A 12,896-nucleotide genomic window follows, 5' to 3' on the forward strand; every position below is an offset into this window, starting at 1 on the left:
GACTCGATAACAATAACAATAGAAACATACTGAAGCTTCGAAAACATAATAAGTAGTAATTGTTCAAAACCCAATCATTTAGACATTTCATCAAACACTTGAAATTCATAGGCTTAAGCATGGGAATAGTTAAAACATGTGATACTAATCATAATTGAAATACTAAAATCGTGGATTTAGGATTTAATATGCGAACATTATCATTCAAACGTGTCAAGAACAATTTCCAATGAAAACACATGTTAAACATAGTTTGTAATCAAAATTCATAATGGCTTTATGAAGATAACTCATAATAACATGTAAAAATCATGGCTTTAAACTTGAAAACAGATTCTTGGACTCTATGGGTGAAAAGGGCCCATGGGTGAACATCACACATATCTTAATTGATGAATTAATGGAAGTTCTTGGTGATTTCTTGAAGCTTGAGCTTGAATTTTGAAGAGACTAGGGTTTGTTCTTGAGAGAAAATTACTTTCTTTTGAGAGAATTTTGTGTAAAAAATGACAAATAATGCTTTTGGGACCCTAAATCCTGTGTTATGTCTGGGATAGGGTGAGGGAAATGACTCATTACAACCCGTGGACCCAAACTCATTATATTGACCTAGACTGACTGACGAGAAATGCATCGCACCGCCGTGCTTTATTGACTCGATATGAAACATGCCGCGTTACTCCCCACCAACGCAAAATGCAACGCGCATTGGCCCTATCATGGAGCCTCACTGTTTTGACCATCCAAACAGGTCTCAAATGTCGTTAGAAAATCCAAAAATCACCTCAGATGAACTATCGACAACTCCAATCATGAATCAACTTAGACACTAACTTTCTGAGGTTGGGAAGGTAAAAAATTAAATCATCGAAGTTTAAGGGGCTTTAGAGAAGACACAGACTTAACACTTAATGAAATTTTCTAAGTCTTGGATCCTTTAACATGCAATAGTAACCTGAAATAATCTAGGATCTTATAGGGTCTTACAAATATGATATACATATTCTTAACCTTTTAAGACTATCTATATCATGCGCACGAGATAATTAATCAAGTATACACATTATCCAACCATCGATTATAAGCATACCGGGTTTAACCATTACAATCTCAACAAGGTAACTTAGACATTCATCAAGTATCTAGGTTTCTAAGGGATTTCGTAGTTCAAGGTTAAGGTGGGTCAAGTCCCACTCCTAAATCCTAAGAATGTAAAATTCACTACCACAAGAATAACATGTACTCGGATTTTGGGCTATGTTATCTAAATCACATCATAAGGGCCTATCAATCCTTACTAAACTTATAGAGGAAATCTTCTTCAAGTATTCCACTGAAGTCAACCTAACACCAAGGTCATTTCCTAACTAAGCAATAGCTAGGTCAAAATACTCTTAAGGTTAGCTAGCAGCATCATTCTCATCTATTAGAGCAACTAGAATATTCTCATACTATTCATGAGACTACAAGTACACTATCCAAGGTTCTAGGCTAAGGGCGAAGCATCACACCTTGCAAGTTCAATAACCTATAAGAATCCACTAATCCCCAATATCACCATTCAACCTTTTATCATCTAAAACCCACCTAATCTCACAAGATATCAATAATTATACTAGAATCAAGCTCAATCTAACTACAAGTAAGCCTAACCTACCTTCAGTCCAAGCAACTCACGAACCAACAAGATTTTTCTTTTCTTTTCTTGAAACTTCTTCTTCTACGAGCCAAGCTATAAACAATACAATATAAGCATTACAACAAGAATAACAATGACTATTATGGCACCATTGTGCCATGGGTTCAAAATGACATCAAACCCCAAGTGGGTTCCACCTTCGAAAAATGCATTTTCAAGACTAACCTATTACTCACATATCATTAGGGAGTTATAACACTCAAGAAACTTGAGTAAATTCATCACATTTTGGGCTACAATTGATCCTCAATGATTTATGGATTTTGGGTCTAGATATCAATAACTTAACACCAACTAGATGGATTTTTACCTTAGATTAGTAGAAAGATTTGATTATATAAGTTGTTTAAGCTCCAAATCAATCCATAAGACTCACTTAGAAGATTTCAGACTCCATTAGGGTTTTAGAGTTCAATAAAGAGGCATAAATGGGCAAAATTTTGGACAAAGCAGCCTTTATGTAGGTTCTACCCAACCTCGGTGTCGGTATATGCAAGGCATGGCTAAAGCTTGGAACTTGGTTCCGAGCTTTGGCCAATACCTCGAGATGCATCCGGAGTCCGTTTCTAATAAATAAGATATGTAATCACATAGTTTTTGACTTTCTGGATGCATTGGCGAAGTAGGATTTCACATTTAGCGTCGTTTTCTAAAATTTTTGGTTAGTGGTTAATTTGGACCAATGAAGACTTTAGATTAAGAAAGTGGTTCAAGGAACCAAAAGAACCACCAGTTAACCGATCTATCAGTTTCGGTAAGTCACTAATGACTTGGGGCGGCTATGGAGAAGCTCTATTGGCAAATTAAACAAGAATACAGACAATGACTTGAAAGGTCATTACAATATCCACTACTAAGGAACTTTCATCCCTGAAAGTTAAAGACAAGAGAATACCTGAAGCCTCAAACAAGTGAGGATACTGGGCCCTCATATCACTCTCGATCTCCTAAGTAGCCTCCTCTACTAGGTGATTCCTCCACTGAACCTTAACTATCGGAATCTCTCTAGTACGCAGTCGCCTCACATCATTAGCCAAAATAAGCACGGACTCCTCTACAAAGGTCAACTGATCGTCCAACTGGACCGAGTCCTATCTAAGCACATGAGAAGGATCAGGATTATACTTTCACAACATGGAGACATGGAAAACTAGATGAACAACGGCAAAGTATGGAGGTATAGCTAACTCATAGGCCACCTCATCAACTACTCAGAGAATCTCAAAAGGACCAATATAGCGAGGGCCAGGCTTACCCTTCTTCCCAAATCTCATCATACCTCTCATAGGTGAAACATGAAGGAACACACGATCACCAACTCAAAATCACAAGGCATGGAATCTACGGTCGGCATAGGCCTTCTGCCTACTCTAGGCTGCTCTCAGCCTATCCTGAATCACCTTGAGTCGATCCAATGAGTCCTGAAGAAAATATGTACCACGTAATCTAACCTCAGAAGTCTCAAACTATCCTGTAGGGGAACGACACCTCCTACTATACAAAGCCTCATAAGGCGCCATCTCAATACTTGAATGATAACTGTTGTTGTATATGAACTTTGTCAATGCGAAGTCCTGATCCCACTGACCTCCAAAATCCATAACGCAGGGTCGGAGCATATCTTCAAGCACCTAAATAGTTTGCTCAAACTTACCATCCATCTGCGGATGAAAAGTTGTACTCAAATCCACTCAAGTACCTAAATCCTCCTGAAACGCTCTCCAAAACCTCGAACAGGGACCCCATGCAAACGAACTATCTCCCAAACATAAATCTGGGCTAATATCTCAACACTGAAGGTCATCTGAATAGGAATGAAATGGGACGACTTGGTTAAACGATCCACAATAACCCAAATACCATCGTGACTATGGAAAGTATGAGGCAAGCCACTAACGAAATCCATGGTAATTCTTTCCCATCTCCACTAGGGAATGGGCAATCTTTGAGTTAATCCACCTGGACATTGATGCTCGGCCTTAACTGCAAACAACATAGGCAACTAGCTACAAAGTCTGCCACATCCCTCTTCATACCATCCTTCCAGTACAACTTCCTTAAATCTTTATACATCTTGGCTATAACAGGATGAATAAACTATCTAGAACTATGAGCCTCATGTAGAACCGACTGAATTAAGTCATAGAGTCGGGGAACATAAATACGAACCTGAAATCTCAAGATACCCTCAAAATCCACACTGTGTTTCCCATACTCACCACTCACTACCTAATAACGGAGAAGGCACAACTTACTATCCGCAAACTAATGGTCACAAATCTGCTCAAACAGGGAGGACCTTACCTCCACATAAGCCAAAATTCTTGCAAGATCCGAAATATCAAGGCAAACCATCAAATTGGCTAAGGACTGGATGTCCTGCGCCAAGGGCCTCTGAGAAATTGAAATACAAGCCAAACTACCCATACTTACTACCTTATGACTCAAGGCATCCGCCATAACATTTGCCTTACCCAGATGATACAAGATAGACATATCGTAGTCCTTTAGCAACTCGATCCACCTACACTGGAGAGCATTAAGCTCTTGCTGGGTCATAAGATGCTGAAGACTACGATGATCGGTGAAAATCTCATAATGCATACCACAAAAGTAATTCCTCCAAATCTTGGGCACGAAAACTATCGCCGCCAACTCCAATTCATGAGTGGGGTAGTTGCACTCAAGCACCTTAAACTTTCTAGAAGCATAGGCAATAACATAACCCTGCCGAATCAAAACACAACCAAGACTAATACCAGAAGCATTACAAAACACCGTGAATTACTCTCACTGAATTAGAAGAGCTAACACCAAGGTTGAAGTTACACAATTCTTGAGCTTTTCAAAGCTCAACTCACACTCCTCGGACCATCAAAAGGGAACTTCTTTCTAGTTCAATCTATTCATAGGGGATAAGGTAGCAAAACTCTCAACAAAACATCTATAATAACCTGCCAACCCAATAAAACTGTGAACTTCAGTCAGAGACATAGGCCTAGCCCAATCATGAATCACTGAAATCTTAGCCAGTTCTACCATAATACTTGCCTTGGATACCACGTGTCCAAGAAAATACACTGAATCAAGCCAAAACTCGTACTTAGAGGACTTAGCAAAAAGCACATGCTCTCTCAAAACCTGGAGCACAACTTTCAAATGCTACGCATGCTCCTCATTACTCCTCGAATACATAAGAATATCATCAATGAACATAGTAAAAAAAATCTAGATAAGGTCTGAATACACAGTTCATCAAGTCAATAAATGCGGCTGGGGCACTAGTCAGCCTAAAAGACATCACCAACAACTCATAGTGACCATAAGGGTCCTAAAGGTTGTCTTCGGGATATCGTCATCCCAAATCTTCAACTGATGATAATCAGACCTCAAATCTATCTTAGAGAATGCAGCTGTACCCTGAAGCTAGTCGAACAAATAATCAATACGAGGCATAAGATAACAGTCCTTCACCGTCACCTTGTTAAGCTACCTATAATCAATACACATCTACATCGAATCAACTTTCTTTTTTACAAAAAAAATAGGGGCTCCCCACAGGGACACGCTCGGTCTAATGACCCCTTTACCAAGAAGATCTTGGAGCTAAGGGTTCAGCTTCTTAAGTACTGTAGGAGCCATACAATAAGGTGACATAAAAATAGGTTGGGTGCAAGGCTCATGGTCAATAGCAAACTCAATCTAACGGTCAAGAGGGATACCAGGCAGATCGTCAGAAAACACATCAGGAAACTCACACACAATAGGAAGAAAGTCAAGCGTCGAACTCTCTACACAGGTATCACATACATAGGCAAGATAAGACTCACAATCCCTTGATATAAGCCGTATGGCACAAATATAAGAAATAATCCCTATCGGCTTGCAGCAAATCACTCCTTACCACACGACTGGGGGTAGTGGGATAACCAAGCCATGCCTAGAATCACATCAAAATCTAACATATTTAGAATAATAAGATCAACATAAGTATCAACATCACTAACTATCATAACATATGATCTGAATGCCCGATCCACTACTAAAGAATCACCTACGAAAGTAGATACACACAATGGAACAGATAACAAATCATGAGACAACTCCAACCCTAGTCCATAATAAGCACATATATAAGAATAAGTGGATCCAGGATCAAATAAAGCAAGAGCTGACTTACACCAAAATAGCACCTGTGACTACAACATCTGAAGCATCAGCCTCAGGTCTAGCAAGTACTGAATACAAATGACCATGCTCGCCACCTGGCTAGGCACCTGAATGACCACCTGCCCTACCTGCCTGAGTACCACCTCAAGCACCCTGGTAACCACCTCTACGACCTCGCGAACATTCTCTACCAGAGGGATGAACTGCCCTAATGGGAGTAGCTCCCTAAGTTAAAACAACCATTACCCCACGACTAGGGCACTCTCTAAAGAAATAACTAGAAGTCCACAAGTAAAACAAGACTCATGAGATAAATCAGAACTTACAAATCTGGCTGATTCAGCATAGCCACTATGCCTAGCATGGCCCACAGATAAACCCCTCACAGACTGATCACTGCCCTTACTAGGGTACCCACTAGAAATAAGCTGATCCCCATCAGTTGTCGGAAGATCTTCCTGTACTGGTCGACTAATCTGACCCTGAGGCTGAAAAGAAGGACACAGAGGATGTCCAGCATAAAGAATACCACCTCTGAATTGTGAACTAGTATGTCTCCCACCAAATCTGCCCTAATACTTGGGCCTCTTTTCACTATCCTCACGCTGCATATTCTCCATCACTCTAGCATGATTAACAACCTCAGCAAAGGTCCTACCTGTAGCAACCAAACTCTGAGTAGCCATCCTAATAGGAAGTCTCAATACTTTTACAAAGCAGCGAACTCTCTCATACTCAGTATCCAAGATAGAAGTCACATGTCTAGCCAACTTATGGAAATGAGCCTCATACTCAACAACTGTCATAAAACCCTACTCCAATCTAGAGAACTAATCTCTCAGACAATCTCTAAGGATACACAACATAAACTTCTTCAAGAATCTCTCAGAGAACTGATCCCAAGAGAAAGGGGAAGATCCAACTGGTCTAGAACTCATAAAACCCTTCCACCAGTGTCTAGAAGACAAGTCCAACTGAAATATGGTATAGTCCACACCACGAGTCTCCACAAGACCTAACCCATAAAGCCTATCCTCATGAGCTGTCAGAAACTCGAATGCATCCTCTTCCAGAGCACGAGCAAATCTAGGTGGAGCCAACTTTGAGAATCCGACCTGCGTCTTCTGCTCCTCACCAGACATAGTAGGCTGGGTCACAACTGGCTGAACAACTACTGAAATAGGAGAAACATCAACTCTAGGAGTTTTAGCTACCGACTTCACTCCTGCTTCAGTAGACTGCGAACTATCAACAATACCCAACAACAACTGAACCAAAGCATCCCTAAGTAAAGAAGGAGGGATGAATCCCAGTGGAGCCTAAGATGGTCTCTGGCCCACCACTGGCTGAGGTGTAGGAGTCTCTGGCTCAGATGTAAAAATAGGATCCTAGAGATGTACACCCTGATCCCTAATTGGGGACGTATAAAGAGTCTGGGTCTCGGGACCCTTCTCGCGTATCACTGAAGCACATGTCCTGGGCATCTATGAAAGAGTAAGTTCAATAAAATATCTTACAAACCAACTCAGACTCTTAGCACGATATGAGTGAAATAATTGAAGGACTCCTAAGAATGTTCCATAGCCTCCCGAAGATAGGAAATAGACGTCAATATTCTGATTTGTAGGACTCTATTAGACACTTGCTTTTGCACCAATAATACCGGTGAAACCTAGGATCTGATACCAATTTATCATAACTTGATTTTTGAGTCATGATGGCACCTACCATATCCCACCGATAGGTAAGCCGATACCATAACCCGGAGCTAATGCATGGGTCACCTTGGTAGAAATATCCAACATAGGGCCTATAATAGAACACAATATAAACAATGACATTACACAACTAAATACAATTGATATTCAAATACCAATCCCATGACTTGATAGTATTAGTACAAGAGCATCTGGACTTAACAATAGAATTTTACAACTCCAAGTCTAAAAATGTCTTAAATAATCTCATACATTTGTCTCAAAAACAAAAGACATATAAAGATAGAGGGGAAAAACAGAGACTCAAACTCCAAGAGCTCACCACATCTCCAAATGGTTAACGCGACACGAACCTAACTCAAAGACGGCAGTAAGAACCTGGGTCTGCACCAAAAAGGTATAGAAGTGTAGTATGAGTACCAAAACATGGGTACTCAGTAGGTATTATCGGTCGACTAAGCTAAATTATAATATAAAGATGATATAAGGTAAGACAATAATTTAAAGTCAAGGTATAGGATCGAACCTGAATCTTCTTCGATACTATCGAATAAAATAACTAAACTACTAGGGCAATAACATAATGTATCATACCCACATATACCATAACTATCATACAAATGAATAATTATTTATGAAGCGTAAAACAACATATATACAACAGCAACCATATAATTACCATAATCAATACCAACTATCGTTAGCATAAAAGCACAAGAACTTACCACGACGTCTCATACCAATGGGAAGCACATGCAAAAGAAGATAATAAAGAACTCGTCATGACGTCCCATACCACCGGAGAGTACACCAAAAGAATACAATGCAAGTACTCATCACGGTATCTCATACCACCGGAGAGTACACCAAAAGATCAATCCATCAATATATATATATATATATATATATATATATATATATATATATATATATCAAGGCATAACCACATACACATCAACTCACCCAAAATCACGGGTTCCCATCTCCACCATGGCCCTTACTGAGGCTTGCTATCAACATCAATACTGCAACTTAATTACAAGGGAATCGATATTGCCATAGCATAGGTATATGGTTACTTATCCATTAATTCATTAATAAACTCCATAATTAGTCTATATTAGCTAACCTCCAATTCATATGAACTACTAGTTTTGTAATCTTTGTAGTTATTAGCCATCAATTTAGCAAAAGCTACAAATTACTAAGGATAATAATGAATCATCCATTACAAGGTCATTCTCTAGCTAGGGTTCTCATGATATGAGTCATTAAGTAAACCACCACGACATCGCATACTAGATGTCAATTCAACTATCATCATACAATACCAAGTCTATCATCATTAAGCATGTTACAACCCTAGGGAATAGTTTCCATATTTTAAATAAGTAAGATCCATCGACTAGTTAACAAAGCCTCTATTCCTCAAGTCATAGACATTTATTATAGACAACTCATTATTACATAAGCCACTTTAGTAGGCAAAATTCCATAACATCATCATTAATTCGAGTCAAGTAAGTTTACTAGGTGAGCCTTTGGGTCTACACAAGATTACACATACCAATTAGCCTTAACCCAATGATAGGCATAACTTAGATCTAGTTACCAATTAGGGTCAACAATGGCCACACCTCTCATTTAGTGAATAAGAACAAGAAAAGGGTAGCAATTTACAATGAGAGACATCATGTCTCAAGCATATGAGTGGTTTAGCCCCACACGGCCTAACCTTACTATATAACCAAACATTCATGTAAATTTGCCTCACACAGCATCATAACATCATTTCCTCTTACGGATTCATCGAGTATCATCATAACACCAACATATCCTCCGAATTCACCGAGCAACATCATAACATCAACATGTCCTCCGGATTCACTGGAAAATATCATATTATCAACATATCCTCCGAATTCATCGGGCAACATCATAACATCAACATATCCTCCAGATTCATCGGGCAATATCATAGCATCAACATATACTTTGGATTCACAAGATAATATCATTAAACCAACATATCCTTTGGGTTCACCGATCAACATCATAACATTAACATATCCTTCGAATTTACCGGGCAACATCATAACATCAACAAATCCTCCAAATCAACCGAGCAACATGATAACATCATTACCTCTTTCGAATTCACCAGGTATCATCATAACATCAATATATTCTCCAGAATCACCGCGCATCAAGTTCAATAACCAATAAGAATCCACTAATCCCCAATATCACCATTCAACCATTTATCATCTAACCCCCCAATCTCATAAGATATCAACAATTATACTACAATCAAGCTCAATCTAACTACAAGTAAGCCTAACCTACCTTGAGTCCAAGCAACTCATGACTGACAAGCTTTTACTTTCCTTTTCTCGAAGCTTCTTTTTCCACGAGACAAGCTATCAATAATACAATGTAAGCATTACAACAAAAATAATAATGCCTATTATGGCACCATTATGCCATGGGTTAAAATGACATCAAACTTCTAAGTGGGTTCCACCTTTGAAAAAGGAGTTTTTGAGACTAACCCATTACTCACATATCATTAGGGATTTATAACCCTCAAGAAAATGGAGTAAATTCATCACATTTTGGGCTACAATTGATCCTCAATGATTTAGGGGTTTTGGGTCTAGAAATCAATAACTTAACACTAACTAAATGGATTCTTACCTTGGATTAGTAGCAAGATTCGATTACACAAGTTGTTTAAGCTCCAAATCAATCCGTAAGACTCATTTAGAAGATTTCACACTCCCATTAGGGTTTTATAGTTCAAGAAGGAGGCACAAATGGGCAAAATTTTAGACAAAGAAACCTTTTGATAGGTTTTACCTAGCCTCGAGTAGCGTGGTCTGCCCTTCGCCTAGCCATAGTCGCACTCTAGCCTCTGCGATCGCGGGATCTCGGTCTATGCAAGGAATAGTTGAAGCTTGGAACTTGGTTTCGAGATTTGGCCAATACCTCGAGATGCACCCGAGGTTCATTTTGAACAAATAAGATATGTAATCACATAGTTTTGACATTTCAGATGCATTGGCAAAGTTGGATTTTGCATTTAAGGTCGATTTCTAAAGTTTTTGCTTAGTGGTCGCTTAGGACCAATGAAGACTTCAAATTAAAAAAGTAGTTCAAGAAACCAAACAAACCACTAGGTAACCGATCTATCAATTCCAGCAATTCACTAATAACTTGGGGCGGCTATGAAGAAGCTCTATCAGCAAAATATGACAGACTATGGACAATGACCTGAAGGGTTATTACAGGTATCACGATGGCCCTGCGATACGTTTGCTGCTTAACCTAAGCTATTGGTCACGTCGTGTTAGCTGTTTGAATCGAGCAGGGGTCACATTGCATTGGCCGCTTGACACGACCAAGGGTCACAACGCGTTGGAGTTGTGTCTTCTAGCTTTTTATCCTCGTCATTTAAGGGTATTTTGGTTTTTTTTCCTTCACCCAATTCATCCATAACATGAATTTGGGGACCCCGAGGAGCATTATTTTTCCTTTTTCTCATAAATTCTCTCATGAAAAGCCCTTCTTTACCTAAGAATAATCCCTATCTCTTTTACTAAAAATCAAAGATTCCAAGCTTCAAGTTCAAGAAAATCCTTAAGTATCTTCATGAATTTACCTAGTGAGGTATGTGTTATGTTCATTCATGGGCTTTTTTCACCCTTGGAGTCCAAGAATCCCTTTTTAATTTTAAATTATGAGCTTTCATGTTTAAGTTGAAATATCTCCATGAATCTTTTGTGAGTTCAATTTCAAGTTATGTTTATAAGTGTTTTTCAAGTGGGGTGAGCCATTATATGTTTTAAATATTGTAATCTTTATGTTAAACGTCTAAGTTATGATTTTGGTCTTGTAATCACGTTATTCTCACATGCTTTACTCATTCTCATGCTTAAGTCATGACTCTCATGTGTTTGACGAAATGCCTAAGTGTTGAATTTTGTACAATGATCCTCTAATATGGTTTTAAAACTTTTATATGACATTATTGTTAATTCCATTCAGTGTTGGTGGATTATGAATACCCGATACCTATGTGATTTACATGAATTCAGCTTTTCAAGTACTCAGACAATTAATCTATGACTCTTATCAGTATACTTACATGTTTATAATCATGATGAGCACTATCAGTTATATAGTAATGTTTAGTCTATCCCAGTATCAGTGTCAGTTCAGTTGGGAGTAGAATTTAGTACCCAGCGAACTCAGGGATAAGGGCTCACCTAACAGTAGAGAGTGTGACCCTTAGTAGTAATTCTCGAGTTCTAAAACTACGTAACCAGCATAGATCATAAATGTCTACCTGTCAATTGAGGGTTGAAAAAGTGTTTACCTGCCAATTGAGGGTGACACATATCTTACTAGAGCACCTGCCAATTGAGGGTGATTCCTTAGTCCTTTGGGACACCAGTTTAGTAGATCCACATAGCTAGTGTTAGTACCCATGGCACGGTACTGACACTCTTCCAATTGGGGTTACAGGTTGGACCCCGATTAGATCAGATTAGGGCATGTCAGTTAGATGATACCTCCCGCAGTCTCAGTACAGTATTCAATATAGTTTCAGTTCAGGTTTGCTTGACCAAGTGTACAGACTTTCAGTTGTCCAGTTATACAGTTTACAGTCTTTTAAATTTCAGACTCATTTCAGTATACATATTTATGCTTGGTCTTACATTCTCAGATGTTACAGTTTTTATGCATTCATGTTCAGCTATCTCATGCTATTTAGTTAGTTTGTATTTCATATGCATAGTACCCGATGTGTATCAACCTAACCTCATCTCATATACCAGTACATTCAAAGTACTGACCACATACTCTTCTTTGCGCTATAATGTCATATATCATTGGTTCAGGTGCATATTTTACTAACTGCAGTTAGACAGATCAGCATAATCCAACAGTCATAGTGGTGAGTCCTCATCCATTGAGGACATATTATGTTTATTCAGTTAATTCAGTATTTCATTGTGTTCAGTCAGTAGGAGTTTGTTGGGGGTCTGTCCCATCAACTCCTCAATCAGTTTAGAGGTTTTCAGACCTTCAGATAGAACAATTAGACAGTCAATTATTTACTTCCAGTTCTTGTCAGTTGTTTCAGATATTCGGTATTTCATATTTCAGTATTCAAATATATATATTACCCTTTTCAGTTTATATTCTGCACACATGTTATGTTTATATTTATTTAGTGCTCACAGTAGGTACCAGCTCATGGGTTAACTTGTAGTTACTTGTGATCGTAAGCACCGTTATCGCGA

The sequence above is a fragment of the Capsicum annuum genome, chromosome 11 (genome assembly GCF_002878395.1).
Source record: "Capsicum annuum cultivar UCD-10X-F1 chromosome 11, UCD10Xv1.1, whole genome shotgun sequence".
NCBI lineage: Eukaryota > Viridiplantae > Streptophyta > Magnoliopsida > Solanales > Solanaceae > Capsicum > Capsicum annuum.